General features: G+C 38.3%; 1 protein-coding gene across 1 annotated transcript in view; it reads left to right on the top strand.

Annotated features, from left to right (window-relative positions):
* The first annotated feature begins 1,573 nt into the window (after nucleotides 1-1,573).
* ZBBX (zinc finger B-box domain containing) overlaps nucleotides 1,574-10,836 on the top strand; it is a 124,186-nt gene continuing 114,923 nt past the window's right edge. The window contains exon 1 of the mRNA XM_044255099.1: nucleotides 1,574-1,594. The gene's annotated coding sequence lies outside the window, so the exon portion shown is untranslated. The remainder of the gene's footprint in view (nucleotides 1,595-10,836) is intronic.

The following is a 10,836-nucleotide window of genomic DNA, read 5'->3' as shown; positions in this document are numbered from 1 at the left end:
CATTGTACTAGATATAAAGGAAGGACTTGGTGAATTTATATCACGAACACTTAGATACCAATCAGTGCACAGCACCACCACCTTTTATTTATTTATTTATTTTTACCATTTATTAAGCACCAATTAGGGGCCTGGCTTAGCGCTAAAGACTTAATATGCATCATTTCATTTATGTTTCCATGCTAGACTGTGTATGGACTAAGGGTATTATCAGCTCATTTAACCAATTAAACAGGTTTTATATCTCACTCAGGATCATACAATAGCTTAGTTGTGGCAGGACCAGGACTCAGACTCAGGTCTGCCTTCATTTCAAAGTCTGGAATCACAGCCACAAGACTATCATTGTCTTTTCCTATCTATGCTAGTTAAGTTTTGTACAACTGAACCTTCCAGGGGAAAACATTAAATGTGTTCTTAAATGAGTATTGACAGACATATTAGTGCAGAAAGCAATGGTGCAAAGTTTAGTATCTTAACCATAATAGTTGAGATTATTAGTCTAGTAACAAGATAGATAACAATGTCGGTAAGGATAGACATTTTTTGCAACTGACTGAAGAATCGACCACACATCCTACATGAGTTATATAAAAAAAGAGTTAAAAACTACAACACTGCAGCATATTTAGGAAGCAAAAAATAAATTCACCACAGGTGACTGGACAGAAAAGTTTGAGAAGCATAGGTTGATTACTTTTCTTTCTCTCTTTCACATACACATAACATATAACGTATAATGTATAATATATAAAGACTCACACACACCATGGGTCATGTATTTGGTATAAAGAAAAGAGGGTTCTTAAGACCTGGATTCTAGTGTTGATTTTACCTATTGTGACCTTTGATAAATGATTGAACAGAGCATACATGTGGGATTTTTCTTTCTTTTTTTTTTTTTAAAAGATTTTATTTATTTGACAGACATCACAAGTAGGCAGAGAGGCAGGCAGAGGGAGAGAGAGAGAGAGAGAGAGAGAGAGAGAGAGGAGGAAGCAGGCTCCCCGCGGAGCAGAGAGTCCAATGCGGGGCTCGATCCCAGGACCCTGGGATCATTACCTGAGCCGAAGGCAGAGGCTTTAACCCACTGAGCCACCCAGGCGCCCCACGTGTGGGATTTCTTAATTGCTTCGATTAATTCTTCTTGGGTTTGCCATTTGCTAGCTTTGTAATTTTGAGTCATTATTCAAATTTTCTGTGCCTTAATTCTCTTAGCTATAAATTGCGCCATTATGAGGATGAATTAAATATTACAGATAAAACTTTTAGAATATTGCTGCGAATGTGGTGGGAACCCCTGCAGCAGAAAGTCTTCAGAGCCTGCTGAGTTTCCCAGTCCTTCCCTTTTTGAGAAGATCCTTCTTCTCCCTCTCCCTGCTATCCCTCCTTTCTTCCCTCTCCTCTCTCTTCTGCTCCTCTCCCCTCTTCCCTCTCTCGGCAGGCTCCTTTGTGCCCTCTGCTGGTCAACAGCGGCAGGACCTAGCGTTCTGGTTGCTATGGGTACTGAGGTAACGCGGTAACCAAGGAGACCGAGGCGGAAGTTCTGGATAGCCAGAGCCCAGGGCGGAGACGCAGGCGGCGGGGTCTTCAGGTGGGTCAGCTGGCTGCAGTAGACGGTGGTGCCGGGCGGAGGACTTCCGAGTTGGCGGGTGTGTGTGTGTGTGTGTGAGTGTGTGAGTGTGAGTGTGAGTGTGTGTGTGTGTGTGTGTGTGTGGTCGCCAGGTCTGCGGTGGTGCGGGGAGCAGGGCGGGACGACGGGAAAGTAGACTGGGTTGAGGGTGGAGCTGGGGCCCTCGCCCTGTCGGTGTTTGCGGAGACTCTCCTTGTGCCAGACACTGTCCCAGGCCCACGGACTGCGAGGCGCAGCATCGGCCTCAGGAGTTGAAGTTCTTTTTTTTTCTGTAAACAAAGAACTTCTGAGCCCATGATGCTAATGGTGTCATGAACTGACAGTGAACCCTAGACAGGGAAACCAGGGGCTTGTCCCCCCTCTACAACCTGACCTTTTCAAACGCCACCGTCTTTTATCCTTTGAAGTCGTTGGTGCCTTGGGAAAAATTTGGTGCCCTGAACAAGTCATTACCACATCCCCTTTTTGAGCCTGCTTCCTGCCTGGGGCCACATGTACCCGCTATATTCTGGAAGTCTGCTCCTCCCGAGTAAAGGTCATGGTGAGGGGTGGCAGATTCCTAAGAAATCTGAAGCTTGTGGGAGTTTTTTTCTTCTACCCCAAATCAGCTAGATAGAGGTGCTCATATACAAGTGTAATTATATATATAATTTTTTTTAATAGCCTGATTTTCTAAATCCAGAGTTAGCTAGACTCCTAAGGGGGGAAAAAGTCATATAAATTTGAAGCTACACAAGATTAAAACTATGCAAACTGTACGCTTATAGAAAATGAAAACAGGGGCGCCTGGGTTGCTCAGTGGGTTAAGCCTCTGCCTTTAGCTCAGGTCATGGTCTCAGGGTCCTGGGATCCAGCCCTGCATCAAGCTCTCTGCTTGGCAGGGAGCCCGATTCCTCCTCTCTCTCTGCCTGCCTCTCTGCCTACTTGTGATCTCTCTCTCTCTGTGTCAAATAAATAAATAAAACTTAAAAAAAAAAAAGAAAATGAAAACAGAAACAAGAACAAAAACACCCCACCTCCCTCCAACACCTTATTTTATAGGCCACTTAGAGGCCTGTCCTGACTTTATTATTATTAGTAGTAGTATTTTTGGTGGTGTTACAAATGTATTTGAAAGTGCCTCGGTCTTTTGTCTGTTTACTTCAAAACGTTTAATATGTCCTCCAATTATTTTATTTGCTTTTTAATTTTTTAAAAAGCAAATAAATTTTAATTTTTAAATAATTTTTAAATTTTTTCCTATTTCTTCACCAGAGTGTAAGTTCAGTGAGGATTGGTGTTATACCTGTTTGGTTCACCTTGTTCTTCAGTTCTTAATCTGATACCTGGCACAGAGGAGGTGTTTCTGTACTTACTGAATGTTCATCAAAGTCTGGTAGGATACAGAGAAAAAAGAACAAAAGGATTTGTTGAAGTGGGAAAGAGGGTGTGTTTGTTTAATTTTTTTCCCATAAGGTTTGTGCAATAAATTCAAAGCCATAGGAAAAAACTAAATATTTAAAACTTAACATATTATTACTGGCAGTACCTTATGAGTAGGCCCTCTTCTAAATGCACCTGTACAAGCAAAGCAGGAAGAAATAACACAGGGTAGCATAGAGTAGCAAATGATGGTGTTACACATGATGTCCTTACAGGAGAAGTTCACTTTTGATGGAAGAAATCTTCATGGTAGAGGTGGCCTTCCAACTGGGCACTGAATAGAATAAAACTTGGTGAGCAGAGAAAATAAAGTATAATGCTTAGGAAGATTGGAATGCATAATTGAGGCTCTTAAGGTACCAAACAGAGCAGTGAGAAAAAATTTTTTTTTCCTTCTGGGTGTGGGGAAAAAATATAGAAACAAAAATTTGTTATCTTGTATTACATGGGAGCGATTTGGCACCTAAAAGGTTTTCAAGGTATTTAAATACATTGCTGTAAAATTTAGAAAATGATCTGATGCCAAACAGTTCTTTCTCTAAATTTCTTTTTTATGACAGGTTAAGAGTATGAGAGGGGAAAGAAGATGAATGATATAAATTCATCATTTTAAGTATATCGAGCAATATTTAGATTTCGAGACTTAAGAGGAGCTAACAGGACTGGGAATAAAATTGTAATTTCTGGCTTTGTCACTAATCTTGGATGGGTGCCTTTAATTTTCCCATTCCTAAGATAGTCATAGCAATCACTTAAGCTAATAGTGGATTTTATGAGAATGGATGGGATGGATAAATATAAAAGGATTGGGTTTCTGAAAGATATGATTTATAAACTTAATGCTTTCATTGCTATTGTAATCATGCAGTTTTCGGTTGATACAGAATTAATAATGATTATATATTGATTTACTGTTGTGCCTTTAAAACAGTTTTTTAAGCTATAGAGGAGTTTCTTTATAGTTAATCTGACCCAGAGGCTCATTATGTAAAATAGATGGAATCAGAGAAGCTGTGGTTTAAGAAAAGCCTTGATGCTCCCTCATTACCCTCTCAAAGTAGCTTCTAAGGCTGCTCCTTCCCTGAACTCTGAACTATCTGGAGGTCCTTAAGGAGGATTTACAGGCCACAAATTTGAGTCCTTTGTTTGATATCCTGGAAATTAGGTGGGGGTGGGAGGCTGTGGGAGGTGGAATTAATTCTCCTTATTTAATACTGATAAACTGAGGCTCAGAGACCACTCTGACACAAAGGTCTTCAGAACTTAAAACTGGTATTTTTAGTATTACTTGTCATTTTTAGTTGGCAAAGATTTTATTATTATTATTATTTAAAGATTAAAAAGATACCTCACCCCTTGATATCTGAAAGAAAACTTTCTTAATTGTTCTCAAGGGAACCTGCACATACAACGTAAAAACTGGGTGACATGGGTACTACTTAGTACCCTGAGACAGTATTTATCAGGTATGTTGGTTGGTTGAAAGATTAAGCACAGCTGAGAAGTTAATACCTGATTTACTTTCATGGCCTGCACTAGGAGAAAATGGCATATGTCTATTTAGTAGGCCATTCAAGCCCAAGATATGCTAAGGATCATGTATTATCAATCTTTTCCAGATTTTAAAAAGATTTTAAAATAAATATATACATTTAGAATATGGATAATATCAGATAGTGAAAATACTAAAAGTATAATTCTTTTAAGAGTTTAAAACTATTTTTTAAAAAATTCATTTTTATTTGACATTTCTTTTTTGAGTCTCTGATTTCTTTTCTTTTTTTTTCCAATTTATTTATTTTCAGAAAAACATTATTCATTATTTTTTCACCACACCCAGTGCTCCATGCAAGCCGTGCCCTCTATAATACCCACCACCTGGTACCCCAACCTCCCATCCCCCCGCCACTTCAAACCCCTCAGACTGTTTTTCAGAGTCCAAAGTCTCTCATGGTTCACCTCCCCTTCCAATTTACCCAAATTCCCTACTCCTCTCTAACGCCCCTTGTCCTCCATGCTATTTGTTATGCTCCACAAATAAGTGAAACCATATGATAATTGACTCTCTCTGCTTGACTTATTTCACTCAGCATAATCTTTTCCAGTCCCGTCCATGTTGCTACAAAAGTTGGGTATTCATCCTTTCTGATGGAGGCATAATACTCCATAGTGTATATGGACCACATCTTCCTTATCCATTCGTCCGTTGAAGGGCATCTTTGTTCTTTCCATAGTTTGGCGACTGTGGCCATTGCTGCTATAAACATTGGGGTACAGATGGCCCTTCTTTTCACGACATCTGTATCTTTGGGGTAAATACCCAGGAGTGCAATTGCAGGGTCATAGGGAAGCTCTATTTTTAATTTCTTGAGGAATCTCCACACTGTTCTCCAAAGAGGCTGCACCAAGTTGCATTCCCACCAACAGTGTAAGAGGGTTCCCCTTTCTCCACATCCTCTCCAACACATGTTGTTTCCTGTTTTGTTAATTTTGGCCATTCTAACTGGTGTAAGGTGATATCTCAATGTGGTTTTAATTTGAATCTCCCTGAGGGCTAATGATGATGAGCATTTTTTCATGTGTCTGATAGCCATTTGTATGTCTTGATTGGAGAAGTGTCTGTTCATATCTTCTGCCCATTTTTTGATGTGTTTGTCTGTTTCGTGTGGGTTGAGTTTGAGGAGTTCATTATAGATCCTGGATATCAACCTTTTGTCTGTACTGTCATTTGCAAATATCTTCTCCCATTCCATGGGTTGCCTCTTTGTTTTGTTGACTGTTTCCTTTGCTGTGCAGAAGCTTTTGATTTTGATGAAGTCCCAGAAGTTTATTTTTGCTTTTGTTTCCTTTGCTTTTGGAGACGTATCTTGAAAGAAGTTGCTGTGGCTTATATCAAAGAGATTACTGCCTATGTTCTCCTCTAAGATTCTGATGGATTCCTGTCTCACGTTGAGGTCTTTTATCCATTTTGAGTTGATCTTTGTGTACGGTGTAAGAGAATGGTCGAGTTTCATTCTTCTACATATAGCTGTCCAGTTTTCCCAGCACCATTTATTGAAGAGACTGTCTTTTTTCCACTGTATATTTTTTCCTGTTTTGTCAAAGATTAATTGACCATAGAGTTGAGGGTCCATATCAGGGCTCTCTACTCTGTTCCACTGGTCTATGTGTCTGTTTTTATGCCAGTACCATGCTGTCTTGGTGATCACAGCTTTGTAATAAAGCTTGAAATCAGGTAAGGTGATGCCGCCAGCTTTATTTTTGTTTTTCAACATTTCCTTAGCGATTCGGGGTCTCTTCTGGTTCCATACAAATTTTAGGATTATTTGCTCCAGCTCTTTGAAGAATGCCGGTGGAATTTTGATCGGAATGGCATTAAAAGTATAGATTGCTCTAGGCAGTATAGACATTTTAACAATGTTTATTCTTCCGGTCCAAGAGCATGGAATGGTCTTCCATCTTTTTGTGTCTTCTTCAATTTCTTTCATGAGTGTTCTATAGTTCCTCAAGAACAGATCCTTTACCTCTTTAGTTAGGTTTAGAGTCTCTGATTTCTATGTACTGTGGTAAACATGTTAATCCATCCAAAAGAGCTTGCTTTTAAACCTTAAAGTATGTGTTAAAATAAATATCCGTGTTAAATAAAATACGTGTTAAAATTGGCTTTTAAATTTTTAGGTCTAAGATGATCTGGGTCTTCAGAATAACCAACTCATCTTAGATAAGTTTTCAGTTATAAAAATTTTCCCTTCTTGGGTACCTGGGTGGCTCAGTCCATTCCATATCTGCTTTTGGCTCATGTCATGATCCTGGGGTCATGGGATTGAGCCCCACATTGGGCTCCCTGCTCAGCAGGAAGTCCGATTTTCCCTCTATTTCTCACCACACTTGTGCTCTCTTTTTCTCTCTCTCAAATAAACACATCATTTTTTTTTTAAAGATTATTATTTATTTATTGGACAGAGAGATCACAAGTAGGCAGAGAGGCAGGCAGAGAGAGAGGAGGAAGCAGGCTCCCCGCTGAGCAGAGAGCCCAATGCGGGGCTCGATCCCAGTACCCTGGGATCATGATCCTGAGCCGAAGGCAGAGGCCTAACCCACTGAGCCACCCAGGCGCCCCCACATCATTTTTTTTAAATTAACTTATAACGTATTATTTGTGTCAGGGGTACAGGTCTGTGAATCATCAGTCTTACACAATTCACAGCACTCACCATAGCACATACCTTCCCCAATGTCCATAAGCCAGGCACCCTATCCTTCCCCTAGCCCCAGCAACCCTCACTTTGTTTCCTGAGATTAACAGTCTCTTACCATTTATCTCCCTCCTGATCCCATCTTGTTTCATAAAAAAATTGTCCCATCTTGAGAACAGTGGTTTCCCAAACCTCCCATTCTGCCAATGATGTCATGGCAAATTCTAGGAGACCAGGGCAACTCTTGATGAATGCTCTGAGTTTCTAGGATTATAAATCATCATAATTTCCTTGTTTCCATTCTGTGGTAGCCAGTCTTGATGACTGGGTTGCATTCCCAGAACAGGAACTTATGTAGGAGGAGAATCAAACCATCATGGACAACATTGGGTCATATTATGTGTACATGTGTGGGGAAGAACAAGGTTAGGGTTGGAAAAATGATTCAGTCTAATAAATCAGGCAATGAGAAAATTTTCCAAATAAATATTAAACTTTTGCTATTTAATCATCAGCAAAAAATGGAGTAATCAAAGGATGGCGGAACTACAAAATTTGCATTATAGGGTGTTTTATCTGTAGTTCCCTGATTCCATTAAGAGACAAAGTTTAGTGCTTTGCTTTTCTTCCTGCTGACATTGTTATATCCTTGCTGTCCCAAGAAAGGTGACTAATTCTCTATTGGTTTTACGAAAGGAAACAGGCAGAACAGCATGACTCACAATTATGATCTTCCTTTTTTCTTCATACAAGAAAATTGGCTTATGTGTGTGACTTGATAAAACATTTAACTGAGAAGAAGCCTTACTAATTGCATTCAGTGAAGTGAAATGCCCTCAAATAAAACCATTTATTGGTTAAATCACATTATCAGCAGAGCTATAAATCTGAATCATCTCATCCTAATGAAATTTACAGACTTTTTTAAAAAAATTCATTTCAGTTCTCATGTATTAGTTTGGTTTTATGCATTGTACATATGCAATTGACCCTTGAACGGTGTAGGGGATTAGGTACAGCAACTCCCTACACAGTGAAAAATCTATGTATAGTTTAAAACTTAATTATTTTTTTTTTTGGTAATGATAACAATATAGAACTTTTCATGAAAAATTTAGCCACAGTAGACTAGGGCCCAGCTGTTGAATTTCTAGATTATAATAAAAAAGAGATATAGACTCTTTGAGTAGGATTATTCCTGGAGTTTTGTTTTTGTTTTTGTTTTCTTTCAAGGTTTGTGTGCTTTCCCTTTCATTTTGAGTTCTTTGAGGGAAGACACCATGTTTTTACCATTGTGACTTCGGTAACCCCAAGGGAGTCACAAAGGAGTAGCTAAATGTTTGTTTTTGAATGCACAAATACACTTAATTCTACACTGCATCCACTAAACTGCTTACAATATAAAATTATTTTGTATAATTCCATTGTGGAATTATCTCCAGAGAATAAATTCCTTCAGAATTGTAAAAATCTACCCTTTCAGACTAGTTTGCTTTTTTTTTTTTTTTTTTTTTTTGGAGGTAGAGTAACTTGAAACTAGATTTGACTGAAAAAAATAGTCACTCTTGCTGAACAATATCATTTTCAGTTTTAAATGAGGCATAACAAGGTAGATCTGTGTGTTTGTTGGGTATATGATGGACTCTTCAGATAGTTTCAAAAGAGTCTTTTAAAAAAATAATTTATTTATTTGAGAGAGAGAGAGAGTACAAGCAGAGGGAGCTGCAGAGAGAGAGGGAGAAGCAGGCTCCCCACTGAGCAGTGAGCCCAACAAGGGGCTCCATTCTAGGACCCTAGGATCATGACCCGAACTGAAGGCAGACACTTAACCAACTGAGCCACCCAGGCACCCATCAGAAGAGGCATTCTAAAAATGTTTTGATCAGTAGTTGCATCATTGAAATTATGTTCCCAAAGGAACAAAACCAAACAACTACTTATTCGATTATGTAGACTTTGATGTTACAATAGCCTTCCATTTGGTTGCTCCTGTTCTGATGCCCTCCCTCCTCAAGTTTTTGAGCAAAGCTTCTAGATTTATTTTCTGTTCTTTTATCTAAAACTTCCAGTGACTCTCATTATCTAGAGAATAAATTCCAAATACCTTAACTTTGCATTTAAAGCCACTTGTTTTTGGGCCTTAGCCTTATTTCCAAGTGTATGCCTACTTTCCCCCCTCCATGTAAACCCACACATCAACCAAATGGAACCAGTTATTAGTCCCCATTCAAAAGCTGTTCTTTCTTATAGTGTGGAGTGTTCATCCCATCCATATCTTCTTCTTCTTCTTTTTTTTTTTTTAGTGAGGGAGAGAGGGGGAGGGGCAGAGAATGAGAGAGAGCAAGAATCTTAAGCAGGCTAGATGCCCAGCATGGAGCCCATCCTGGGGCTCCTTCTCACAACCTGAGATCATGACAACTGAAATCAAGAGTCAGACACAACCAACTGAGCCACCCCGGTGCCCCTTATATCTTCTTATATAAGCCCCCTTTCTCCTCAGAACTCCACTTTAAATGCTAGCCAGCTCGAATTTTTTCCTTTCTCTCACTTATTATATTATTACATCTTGTTTTATGGCCTTTATATTTTTTACCCTATTTTATGGCTTTTATATATAGTTTTTATACGCCCTTTTTGACTCTTTGCCATTTGAGCCAGAAAACGAATCTCCCTCGGCCTTGATTCCTTCATGCCTCTCAGCACAGTGCTTTGCATATAGCAGAGACTTAGTAAATATTAGTGGAAGTTGTGAATATGTAGTAACACATATATAAACTAACAATATCAAATGGTTTGGCCATTTAAGAGTCTGGACTCTACGGTAATGCCTATATTTCTTTAAGAATGTTCAGAATTTGGAAATTTTTATTGGTATAAAAATCAAGTAGTTGTGCATGTGATTCAGTAATTCAGCATTACAGAATAAATTATTATAGAAACATGAATAATTGGGATATTCAGGAAATAGGGTGTTCTGAATAATTTAATTTTCTGGTTAACTTGGAGTTGGGTGGAAAATCTTTTTTGTTTCATTTCTTGTTAAAAAATTCTTTCTAAATATGCTAATTTCTGGTCTTCGGCAGAGAGCATCATTAAAATTTTCTTTGATGAATGAGGATATTAGAATGCCTTTGGGTAGTTATTACATACCTTAATTCTCATTTTACATTGCCATATATGTACAAAAAAAGTTTTGAGTTTGGATTGTATCTCAAAAGTTCTTTTCTTTTCCCTATATTTAGCCATGGATATTTGGATGAGAGCAAAACCTGATATATATTTTTATACTCTTTACTATAGAAAGTGCCGGAGAATGTTCTCTGTCTTAATGAGTGCATTCTTCACTTTCAATTGACTATTTCCATAGTCTTTTGCTACATAATTATTGATAAAATTTTAGTTCCATTAGATATGTTATATTTATAACTTTGTTAATATATAAATACTTATAGAATTTATATTTAGCATATATATATTTATTGTCTAACCTTTAATTCAGCTTTTTGCTTCATAATGATCTCTGTTTTTAAAACTTGCCTGAACTATATGTAGTTTTGAATTTGTGATTGATTGGCTTACTCAGGC

This window comes from Neovison vison, chromosome 6, assembly GCF_020171115.1.
Source record: "Neovison vison isolate M4711 chromosome 6, ASM_NN_V1, whole genome shotgun sequence".
Taxonomy (NCBI): domain Eukaryota; kingdom Metazoa; phylum Chordata; class Mammalia; order Carnivora; family Mustelidae; genus Neogale; species Neogale vison.
Note: the sequence above shows the minus strand (reverse complement) of the source record. Positions and strands in the feature narration are given on the sequence as shown.